Genomic DNA, 12,736 nt, shown 5'->3' with positions numbered 1-12,736 from the left:
GCGCGCACGCGTGCGTGCACCTGCATATATATACTTGCATGTACTTGTGTGTGTGTGTGTGTGAGAGAGAGAGTGAGAGAGAGCGAGAGAGAGCTCACAGGTGCACAACACCAAAGCAAATGTACTAAGTGGGAGTTTGAAGGTGACCCAGCTTGGCTCTGGGAGTGGGGCGGTGTGGGAATGAAGGGGAGATGCTTTCTCCCCCATTTCCTGCCTCCTTCCCTTCACCATCAGGGAAGGGAGGTGTATTGGAAACAGCTGTACTCTCAATCAGGTGCTTTTTTTCCCCTCAAAATCTCCAAACTCAAAGCATTTATAAGGGGCCCTTCCAATGGGCAGGCACCCCCAGCCACCAAACCACAGACTTCCAAGAGCGGGAGGAGCTTTCTCCTCCCCAGCCTTTTCTTGGTTTCCTGGGGAAGAGGGTTCTCCCTGCAGGGCCCCTGGGCACCCTGCTCCTGGGCCTGGGCCTATAGACTGCCCTACTTCTTCCCAAACCGCTGAGAAGACCCCATTGGAGATGACCCCAAAGCCACGCCTGCTCTACAACCCTAAGCAATAATGCCTGCCCTGGCTACTGATGACAGTGATCCCTTTGGCTTTAGACCTGCCAGTTAAAAACGGAGTGACACCCCAGACTCAATTAGGAAGAGAACCTGCAGCCTGCCTCGGCTCAGGCTACCACGCCAGGCTCCACTCGCTGGTATTTTCAGGCTTGCTAAGTACTAACCAACTCATCCCCAGTAACACTGCATGTTCATATCCTGAATTAAAAATCAAAATGAGCAAACAAGTGCATAAGCAAACAAAAAGAGAAAAAAGAAGGCACATCAATGACACGATGTGCAGCCAGTGAAGGTTCCCCGGGAGTGTTGCAAGTTAAACTGATGAAAAGACGTTTAGTATTTAATTGCTCCTCATGTAACATTACTCTGCTTCAGAAATGTTTTGTATTTTGATATAAATAAACATTTGCTTAAAAAAAGTTCATTTTCTAATTTTTTTTTTATACCTAGGAAGTATTTCTTGATGTTATCTCATCTCACCCGTGGGCGTAGGTCTCCCTAATCAGCCCGTTTTAAACTCACGGCTCAACATGATTCTGAAAGGATTTGAGGCTGGGAGATGAAGGGGTCGCTGTTCATTCATTGAACACACATGTACTGAGGGCATATTGCGTGTGAGTCACTGTTCAGTTCACTTGGGGTGCATGAGTGAACAAGCTATACAAGGCTCCTGCTCTTGGAGGGCTTTTATTCTAGTGGTAGGGAGAGAATGAGTCATTATTGTGCTAAGAAAATGACATCGAGTGGCATGGGGTAAAAAGTGCTTTGGAAAAATAAATGAGCAGGGTGAGGGGCAGCTGATGCACAGATGGAGGGAGGTGGCTGGAGTTTGGAACACTATTTTAGAGTGCTCAGAGAGGGCCTCATGGGGAGGCAGCACTGGGGGAGCAAAGGTGGAAAGGGCGTAGCTTGTCTGTTTAATGCACACACACTTCTCTTTTACTTTGTAGGCTTTTTACACTGACTTTTCAATTATGCAATGAAGGTAATTTTTTAGTTGGACTCCATCTTTTGTCTAAATGAGTCCATTTAGGTCCTGCTGGCCCTAGGCAAAATCTCACGTAAGAGTCAGGGGTGCGATAGCCCCTCTGTCTCTGCCTTTCTTTTCCCTGAGAGGGAGGGATGGTCAGGTTTCAGCGTTTCACTCTGTCTCCCCCAGGGCTGAGTTGAGGGACTTGACTTCCTTCCCTGGCCCGTCGTCGTCCTTCTTCCCTCCTCATGCTGGATGTAGGCAATACTCCCCTGCTTCCCTAGCAACACCTACTAGGCTGGCTTCTCATTTTATTTGGGATCTAGGTGGAGATCAGATGCCAAAATATGATATTCCCGTTTATGCCTACCAAGAGAAGAAAACAAACAGCCAAACAAACAAACCAGCAAACGGACAGAAATAGGCCCATCTATACGTTTAAAAACCTCTGCCATGTGAAATTCCCTAACAGCTATGAGATGGGGCGTTCTGCCAGGAGGGCCACTCGGCTTTCCTCTGCCTCAGTGATCTGCCGCAATCCTCTTTCCTTCCTAGTTTCCATTTGCTCTTTCCGCTGTCCTCCCCTGCTTCTAGCGGGCCGTGATAAGTCCTTTTGATGTCTCGTATATATTTGGTCTTAATTTGTAGAAGCAGATGCATGGAGTGTCTTGCGTCTCTTTCTCATGCACAGATGCGCGTGGCCAAGGTGGCCAGCTGCACCCTGTGAGAGCCAGCTCTAGGCTCCTGCACGAGGCCATGAGCAGGGCGGTGTGCACTCCCATCATGCATCAGCATTCTACAGGAGCAGCTGGCTGACCTCACAATCCTGTAACACTCGCAGGCTCTCTGGCAAAGCTAAATTAAAAAAAAAAAATAGCTTTGGTCAGGAGGACTGTCTCTGTTAAAGTTAAGAGACTTTCACCTTTTTTTAAGATTGGCCCTAACTTCGTGTGCTCCGTACTTTAAGAAATCCTTTCATTTTTATTTCATTTGATACTCACGGTAACCTCACAGGTTAAATAGGTCTGATTTATCTGTTTTGGTGAGATCAATGAATGAGCCTATCAATGGCCCTTCACTTCTCCCTCAATTCCCCTCTTTCCCTCCTTCTCTCCCTTCGTCCTTTCCCCACCCTCATTGCTGCTCAAAGGCTTTAAGGAAGTAGGAAGTTGTCTAGAAAATAAAAATGAGGCCCAGGACTTTTTCCCTTAGGTCTCCTTTCAGGTCAACGTGACACAGTCCCAGGACACCTGTATTCCTCAAGTGAGGTCACGCAGCTCCTTGAGTCTAGGAAATGGCACTTGGGAACCCTGCTGAGCAATGCCAGGGCTTTTATTAGTGGAAGTTCAGGAAGATTACGGTGCCAGAGAAAGGGTTGGGGGAGACCATGTAACAGCAAACTTCCTGGGCTTTCCACCCCTTGAGACAGTGCTGATTTCAGGGCTCAGGCTCTGCTGGGGTTGGTTCTGCGGCGCCCGGCTCTGCCTCATCATGCAGATGTTGTGCTGCAGAGTCTAGCCAGTCTCCCGTGTCCCCAGCCTCTCTTTTTGGGCTGTTTTCCCTATTCCCATGGAACCCTTTTCCTCTGTGGTCAGAGGCCTAGGAGCCATCTGTCTACAAACCTGGTGTTCAAGAAGAATGTCGCGATACCCTGGCTCCTCAGTGGAGAGAGGTGGGCAGCACCCTGCAATTCTGGTCCCAGATTCATCACTGCTTTTGAGAGGCTGCTTTCTAACCCTGTGCTCCTCAGCCCCGGGGGGAAACTGTCTGCATTTACAATGGCATGCCTTCGCCCCCCACCCCTGGAAAAAGTCCTTGTCCTGGTTCTGCCATTATGAAAGGGGTGACCTTGGGGAAATCCCTTGGCCTTTCTGAGGGAGCTACCCTCGGAGGGAGCCAGCCTTCTTGGCAGGAGAGACACGTTCTTCACGTCTGGGCAGATGCAGAGGGTGCCTGTCCAGCTCTTCGGGGACTGCCTTAGCAGCACAGGCTCAGTGCAGGGATGTGCAGCTCAGCGGCAGGCTCCAAGCAGAAATGCCACTTGCTCCTCCTTGCTGGCAGCCCCCTCTCTATGCCAGATGATTGTGGGGCATTATCTCACTTGGCTTTGAGGGGGAAGCACATCCTTTCCACCCGCATAAGGAGCGGGAGGGAAACACCTCTTAGCACTTCCAGGCACTCCTCAGAAGGCCAGTGACTGGACTGGAACCTTCACTTCCATCTCCTTCCTGCCGCTGTCCTGGGTGGCGCTACATCAGCTGTGCCGCCTCTGGGCAGCGAGGTAACCAGCGCTCTGGACGGGAGTGGGGGGTAACCAGAGCTCTGGATGGGGTGGGGGGTAACTAACGCTCTGGACGGGGCGGGGGGATAACCAGTGCTCTGGTCGGGGAGGTAACCAGCGCTCTGGACGGCGAGGTAACCAGCGCTCTGGAAGGGGGAGGGGGGGTAACCAGCGCTCTGGACGGGGTTGGGGGGGTAACCAGCGCTCTGGTCGGGGAGGTAACCAGTGCTCTGGGTGGGGAGGGGCGCTTAGCGCCTGTGGGTCCTCAGTTTGGGGCCCTAATCACCAAATGACAACAGGAAGTGCCCCTTCACACCTGAGGCCCCTTCGTCCTATCATGGGTGTGGGTCTGGGCAGTGGCAGCTCCTTGACCTAAATAAAGCCTTTCTCTGCACTTGGTTTCACTGGCTCCTTGCGTGTCCGCCTCACTAGTGGGGAAGCTCCTTCGTGTGGGTCCCCCATCAGTCCTGTTCGCTGTTGGAGCCCCAATGGCTGCCACAAAAGAGAGACTTAATATTTATCGACAGAATGAATGACTGGTCAGAAAAATGCCTATGATATTTGGCGTTATTTAATTTGGAGGTTGTTGGTGCCCTTGGGAGAGCAGCTTCAGTGGTGTGATGGGAGCAGCGGCCGGCGGGGAGCTCACCGAGGAGTGGGGGCAGACCACTGGGGACTGTTATGCAGACAACACTTCAGACACCGAGTGCCTTAAAATATGGTGTTTTAACCCTATTATTAATGGGTATTTGAGGCACGGCAAGGCCCGCACATCAGAAGACAGTTGTCACTGAAAAGACAGTTCGTTACGGTTCCCGAGGGGAAGCGGCACACCACACCACACCACAGGGCCACTTGGGGAAGACTGGAGTCAGCTGGGAGGCAGGGGACCTGAACGCTGTGGGTGGGGTACCTAGGTGTCTAGTGCCTGGCCCTGGGTGATTAGGGCAGGAGTCTAAGACCCACGGAGGAGGTCGTAGGGTGTGGGCTCTGGGTTTGGTGAGTTTGTATTTAACAAATACTGGCTCTAGGAATTGGCTAATCTGGAAGGGGCAGTCCCTCCAGGGTCAGCAAGTCATCAGATTCCAAAGTATCAGAAAACAGAAAATAAAGACAGAGTTCATATACCGCATAGCAACGGGGGCAGAGAAACGGGATGACAGCTGGCAGGGTATGGGTCACAGGTGGGCATTGCCTGAGTTTTAGTTGGAAGGGATTAATGCACGCTTCCATGCTCTGGAATGATTCAACAGAAGAGACCAAAGATACCAGAGGGAAAGGCGCTCAGGAAAGGAACAAGGTCCCTGAGAAAGAGCAGGGAGGAGCAGGACTGGCCTGCAGGGGAAGGCACTGGGCAGCCAGGGGCCAGCAGGGAGCTCCCCTGCCATGGCCTGCATTTCCCTGTAAGTGAGAAGCAGGGTATCAGTGGGAAGGCAGAGGGGCCATAGGGGTGGTGGAGGAAACCTGCAGCAGCCAGCATGCTGGGGAAGCGCTGAGGATTGCTGGCTGCGCGGGGTCAGTTTGGGGCTGGTGATTACGAATGTGCGGTGGTTTATCCAGAGTTGTGGATTTTCTAGGAAAGTATGATGGAGGGAGTGGGGCAAGGTAGTGGAGGGGGAGGGTGAAATAATACTCATGAGAAACCATGGAGTCCAAGGTTGGTGAGTACATGAGACAGGACGAGAGGCATAGATGCAAATAAAGTGATGGGGCCAGTGGATCCGAGACGTGATGACTGGATTCTGTGTTGCGGGCAGTGTTGGCTATCTGTGATTGAAGAATGGGGCTTTACAGGCGGATCCCGGTGCTCATAATTTAAAGGAAAAGCATCTGGTAATGAGCGGGCCCATGTGTGACTGGGAGTGGTTGGCTCAGGTAGGGTAGAGAAGTTCACTGAAGACGTGCTCAGAGAGCAAAGAGGCCAGGGTAGTGTGCAGATTTCCTGCGGGGAGGGTCCATCCTGGGAATAATGACTGGTGTTGGAAAGGGGAAGACTGGGGCAGGCGCTAACATTTTCAGCAAATGAGAGCCTCTTGAGGATGGGGGATGTCAGCAACGAGAGGGGAGGCGGCCGACCCCAAAGGCACACATCTCAAAGGAGCAGTGTGAGGAGGGAGAAATGGCCTGAACCAGCAGAGAGGCCCAGCTTTCCCACAGCCCACGTTCTGATGTAGGGGTCCAGCCAGTGACCCAATCAACAACTGTGAAAGTGTCATGGGTATTATGTAGGGAACTGAGTTGGGTGGTGTGGAGTGATGGGCAGGATGCTTTTAGGTTGGGTAGTTAGGGAAGACGGCTTCAAAGTCACATTTCAGCCTGGTCACGCTGCTGAGAAGGGGCCAGTCAGGTACAGCTCAGCAGAGAAAAGCCTTCCAGGCAGAGGTGCTGTTTCTTCAGATCTGAAGGTAGGAGTAGATTTCTTGTGTTTGAGGAATAGAATGAGTCGTGAGTGGGAAGGGGAGAGCAGCGGAAGAGAAGGATGAGTGACAAGCCAGGGCTCTGTAAACCGGAAGGAGGATTGGATTGTATTCTTAGGGTGCTGGGAAGTCATTGGAGAGTTTTAAGCTGGGCAAAGGCTTGATCTGCTTTATGTATTAGAAAGACCTCTCTGACTGCTGGTGGAGAGCGGACTATAGGAGGGTGACTGCAGAGGGAGCAGAGAGATGCCAATGCCATCTACAGTCCCAGCCGAGAGGCGTTTAGACCAGGACAGCCACAGCAGAGGTGGAGAGAAGGAGGCTGGTTTGGATCTGTGTGGGAGGGAGAGGCGACAGCCTTGCTGAAAGGCTTGCCGCAAGAGTGAGGAAAAGGGAGGAATCAAGAATGACTCCAGCTTTTGACCTGAGCAGCTGAGAAGGAGGACTGAGGGAGGAGGGGGTATGAAAGGGAGCAGACGTCAAGAGCCGTAAGGTCTGAAAGTGTCATTAAACTTCCCATTGGAGGTGTCGGGTCAGATGCCACTAGGTGTGTGGGCCTGGGATTCCAGAGGGAGCCTGGCAGTGGAGATACAGGTTAGGGAACTGTCCTCGGAGAGATGGTATTTAAATCCTAGGAAGAGAGAGGAGACAGAGAAGAGAAGGGGTGCACACAAGCCGCTGAGTGTAGCATAGAGGCAGGTAATTAATGATGTTGACAAGGGTGGCGTCAGTGGCATGGTGGGGACAGAAGCCCCATGGCAGTGGGTTGAGAAGAAAGTGGAGACAGTGACTATTGACAAATCTTGGGCTAGGAGGCAGAGGGGAAGTTCTGACAGCACAGGGGCATTTGCTGATTGCTGAATGCAAGTTTCCCAGGACATCATAGCTCTAGGGCTCAGGAGCGCCGTGGGTGCCAAAGTGTCCCATTCAGTTTCCCTCTACTGATGGGTGTGCCCCTACCCTGACTTCTTTGCATGTTGGTGGCTCATAGCTCACAGGTGCTCCCCACCCTGCCCATCACTGGGGAGTGCCCTTGGCTAATATGAGCCCCCTTGCCCGAGAAATGACAAGCTCCTCTCCCGGGAGTGACCCTCAGCCAATGGCTGGCACAGGGATACAAAAGGCCACCTGCCTGATTTAAAGAGGAGGCATCTCTATGGTGCTTTCCAGGATCAGGCCATGGCTAGAATTCACCTGAGGTGACATCCTTCGTCTCTTCTTTCCCCAGGCCTGTCTAGCTTTCTTTACTTCTTTAGCTTTTTCTTGGATGTTTCCACAATGAAACACCCCACATCCCATTGCCTGGCTTAGGCTTTGCACCTAGAAAACCCCTTCTAAGACTGGGTGCCAGGGGACTCCGAGGTTGGAACTCAGGAGTTAGGTCACTCACCACTGGCTGGCAAAAGGACTCCATCAGAGTGGCAGGTACAGTATTAGCAGTCGCTGGTGTGTGCTAACAGAGCAATTGCTAAGATGGTCACCTACGTGGGACTGAGGCAAGGTACGGGGCAAAGAGATATACTGGTTCATAGAACACCTTACATTTGAGAGGTTCTGAAGAAAGAGTACTGATAGGAACTGTGGGATGGAATGGCCGGATGCCCTTGAGGCTTTGAAGAGAGAAAAGGCAGCATCAGGGCAGCCAATCTCCAATTTAGAGCAAAGGAGAGTCAGCATGCCTCCTTGGTGGCCTTAAGGAGACTCCCATATGCAGCAGAAGGGCAGACCAAGCTGAAGACCAGACCCAGGACTTAATTGTTAGAGAAGCAGAATTCTGGAGCAGGCTGAATCTTTGTCCAGACGAATCTCATACACCGAAGTCAGGATCTAATAGGTAAGAACCGAGGCCCGCCATCTGGGATGGAAACAGAGAGAGAAATGTGTTGGAAGACTTTGAGCCTCCAGACTCCCCAAAACCTCTGGTCCTACGGAACTGGCCTTTCTCCCTTTCTGGAAGACAGAAACCCCTCCTTGCTTGAAGAACGGGCTGATGCTTCAAATGAAGCAGGTATCTTACAAGAAGTTCTTGACTTCCTCAGCAGCTTTCCCATCCATAGCTGCTCCATTTGTCCCTTCTTATCACTTAGACCATGAAGAGAGTCAAGGCCCAGCATATCCCCTCAGGCAAGCATTGGGTCTCCTAAGAGAGGGGAGGGATTTCTTCAAGGAACTGAAGGGTCTGGCTACTGTGTGCTGGGCAGAGACCGGGCAGTGTGCTTGAGGGTGAATGCTGAGGGTGCTGGGCCAAGAGGTCCAGACTAGAGAGATCTTCAAGGGAGAGTTTGTTAATATGGGGGCACCCACCAGTGATATGAGATTTAATAATCTTGCCAGGGCCCCAGAAGGCAATTCTTATGGCTGCTGAGTGGTTTCTTGAGGCTTGCTGAGAGTGATGGCCCACATGAGATGGAACAGATGTGTCAGAACTCTCTTGCAGATCTCGGCTGAAGGGATCGAAGGCATAAGGAAGTGGGCATGCTAGAAAGGACCTACTCTCGAAAACTAGAAGACCCACCAGCTGCCTGTGCTTTTTGATTGGCCTGCAGGACTCTCCATTCACCCGGGAGATAAAGGATGGGTTGGTGAGAGGGTCCCAGCATGGATGAGCAGCTCAGCACAGCTGTCCCCGGGAGGCTGGGGCTGATGCTCCATTTGCTGATACAGAACTGGGTGTGTACTGACAGCCTACAGAAGCTGTCATGATTCATGGCGAATCCTTCTGAAGCCCAGAATAAGAAAAGAAATGACATCAATGACATCATGAAATATTGTGCTGAAAATCCAACTGATGTGGTTAAAAAGTAAATCAATAAAAGGGTAAAAGAAAGTAAAACAAAACATTGATTATCTTCAAGTACTATGAATATATACACAGAAAATCTGTGAGAATCTAAGAGAACCAAGCAAGACTGCTGAAACCAAGGTGGATGGAGTTCTTTATACCAGCAACAAAAAGACGTGTTTTAAAAGGCACCTTTATAATAGTGATGACAACAGCAAAACAAGAGAAAACAATGGGCAAGACCTTTATGAGTTAAATGGTAAGATTTCATTGAGAGACAAGAGAAGCTCTAAAATAATATGGACCTCAGATTAAGACAGATGAGCATCCCTTTCTCCCTGTGGTGGTCCTTTTTCTGAGGACGTGGTCCCGTAAATGGTCTGGGTTTCTATCAGGACTGATAGTTTGCCTTACACGGGCCTGTGTGTTTGACACCTCTCCCCAGGAGCCAAGTCCCTGTTCTTTTCTTAGAGATTGGACCCTTCCCCTCTTGCCTACCTCTCTCTCTGTGCGATCAACTGGAGCATCAGCCCATGCTTAGGACTCTGGTTTCTAATTCTCTCTTCACTTTTGGCTAAAGAAGTCATAACTCAGCTATACATTCAGAGGTACGCTTGCTACATCCTATCCAGGATTCTAGATTTTGGGGCAGGAGGCTTTTTAGGCTATCTGGTTGGCCTTCTTACCAACACTGAAAACCTCCGTCCTTTCTTTGTCTTTGTTCAAAGTACACTGTTTTTACTTTTCTAGATCGCATATTTGTAAAAATATTTCTTAATCAGATGGTGTCGGTTTTTCAGAGGATCATTCAGTTCATTCACATTCAGTAATGACTGTTATACTTAATACAGCATTCTACCTTATTTTGTATTTTTTAAGTCATTTTATTTTGCGGTTTCCCAATCATCCTTTTCCTTATTTTTGCTGGTTGCTATTTATTTTTCAGTTGTTATTTACTGCTTTTTAACTCCCTTATTAAATTTGGGGGTTCAATTATCATTTTCCATTCCATGAATGATAATGTTCCATTTCTAAGTACTCAAATTCATATTTTCATCACTATTGAGTGATAGCAAATGCCAACGTTTTCCTCCGTGAAGACACTCAGTTGTCTGGCTGTTTTCTCCACCTGGCATCAGGCGAAACTTTAGGACATTTTTACTTCCCGACTTTTCTCTTCCTCAACCTGAATGATGCCTTTGAACATTTTTATTGATGTCTCTCCATCTTAATACCCAGGCTTTGCTGAGAGAGTTTGGTACATTTATTCTAAGCTATTATTATAATTTGTCTTTCAGTAAGTAGGTCTCTTTTATTTAAGATCTTTATTTTTGGATTACTTATTTTTAGATGCTAATTTTCAATATATATGTACTTACATGCATATATAAAATATCTCTGAATGCATATAGGTACATACATATGGATTTGTGTATATTTATTACTCACCACTTCCTTTTCTCCATCATCTTTTGTTTGTGTTTGGATTTCTTTCGAGAGTAAAGTCTTTGTTAGATAGGTTCATAGGTGCTATAATCTCTGGACCATGCATTTCTACAAATACCATTTTTGGCTTCTGGTGTTAGCAGTATGGCAGCAGCAGCAGCAGCAGGCAGTTTTCAACCCTCTTTCAAGGCATTAAAGGCAGAGGAGTCCCTTGCTCAGCTCTTTCTCAGCTCCCTGGAGGTCAGAGAGAACAGGCGCAGTCCCATGGGTTATTATTGTCTTCCCCTGAGGTTTACCTATCTCTGCACACTAAACTTTTTCCTGGAGCCACCAAGTTCCTCATCTGGCCCTGGGACTTTTTCAACACATGTCCCTAAGCCAATGTGTTGCAGAGAAAAAAAAATGGAACCTCAGGTTAGATCATGAAAGTAGTTGAGGTTACTTATGAGGGCACAGAGCGGGGGGAATGGGCAGTGGCTGAAAAGAGCATCATGGGTTCACCAATGTTTAAGGAACAAGCAGAAAAAAGGGGGCCCAAGAAGGAGGAAGTCGTCACTAGGGTCAAGTATAAGAGAAAGATCATGTAAATATCGCCTAACTGTCTTCCAGGCTGGGATGAAAACTGAGTTAACTTTCCATTGGAACTATACATTTCAATGACTCTGTCTCATTTGCCACATAAACAGGAAGGCCAATTATCCCAGGTCCCTTATTCTTACATTTCTCAGAATCCTTGGAGTGTTTGCATGAATTCCAGAATCAATCCAGGATATCTTCACTGCTTGCAGGTAGGAATGGAAACTCAAGAGCCTGTATTCAGCTCAAAGGAGTCTGGGGTGGTGGACCTTGCATCTTCGGATGTCTGCTGCTCTTGCTGCTGCCAGTGCCTGCGTGGGTAGAGACCACGTGTCTGGAGGTGGAAGGATTTAAGTTCCGGTGCTGTGCTCCGTAGGCCAGGGAGAACCACACACTGCTTGTGTAAAGTCTTAGCTCTGTCTGTGTGCTTGTTTTTGTTTCCTGTCAGGACACCCAGTTCCTAGAATCTCAAAGGGTAGGGATCACAGGCTCTCTCCATTTTCTTCCCATTTGCCTCCATATAATTTTTTGGATTTGATTAGATGAGTAGAAGGAATAACATCCAAGTCCTAAATGCAAGTGGATGTACCGGGAGGGAGAGGGGAGCAATGAATGATGCCACAGTGGATCAGTTGGGGTTTCATCAGGAGACACACAATGGGAGGAAGATGTGTTTATAAAGGGATGTTTTCATAGGTGTGGGAGGGTGTAGGAAGGCCATGTGAGTGGTGCGGGAACCCAGGCAGTTAGTGGCTGGCTGTCCGCCCCCTTAAGCCTGGAGGCAAGTGGGGAAGCAGAGGCCACCATAATTGGGAACGAGAAGATGTCACATGGAGCAGGTGGCCTTGAGAAGAGTAGTGACCAGGGCTACTGACAGCCCCAGATAACCTCACAGGTGTGGAGCCAAGGGAGCAGATACCTGGATCTTACTTTCCTTTTGCCCTTCAATCTCCTGCCAAGGGTTTCCACAGGCTGAAGCTAACCAGTAGCCAGAAGGCACAGGAGTGCTTTGATGTGGTCCGGATAGTGGAAGAGAACAGAGAGGGAGGTCTAGAGAGTGGATATTGAGAGACAGAGGTTACCCGGCACAAATATGACCTGCTTACAGAATGTTTGACAGGATGATGCTCAAATAACATGTTCTGTCACAAAAAATCAGAACAAAAAAATACACATTAGATTGGCAGTTTAGAACCCACTGGCAACCTTGTTGAAAACAGGTGTAGTAGAATAGTCAGGACAAAAAGCCAAATTGCAGTGGACTGACTGACTTACAGGGAAGATAGTGAAGGATAAAGACTCTCAAGAAGCCTGAGATGATAAGGAGAAATCTCGGATGAGCTAGATCTAGGAGACTGCAGGATGTAGCATATTGCAAAGATGCCCTCAATCCTTTACCCCTTCCTGTATTCAAAGTCTTTGCCATACAGCTTTCTAGTGTCTCCCCTCTCTACTCTAGGCTTGATTGGGCTTGATCAGTGGGGAGTCAGCAGATGTTATACAAGCAAAGACTTGAAATAGGGCCATGCTTTGGAGCTTGCTCTGATGTGCTTGTGCCATTGCCACGAGAATGTGCCTATGGTAGCTTGCTGGGAGAGCAGAGCCACATTGCTCTAATTGCTCCAATTTGAACCAGCCTATATGAGAAGCCTGTGTTGATCAGCTGATCCTCATATATGTAGGTGAGCCCAGTCAAGG

The sequence above is a fragment of the Aotus nancymaae genome, unplaced genomic scaffold (assembly GCF_030222135.1).
Source record: "Aotus nancymaae isolate 86718 unplaced genomic scaffold, 86718_ANA_hifiasm-v0.15.2.pri h1tg000012l, whole genome shotgun sequence".
Classification (NCBI taxonomy): domain Eukaryota; kingdom Metazoa; phylum Chordata; class Mammalia; order Primates; family Aotidae; genus Aotus; species Aotus nancymaae.
The sequence above is the reverse complement of the archived record's forward strand: the minus strand, read 5'-3'. Positions refer to the sequence as shown.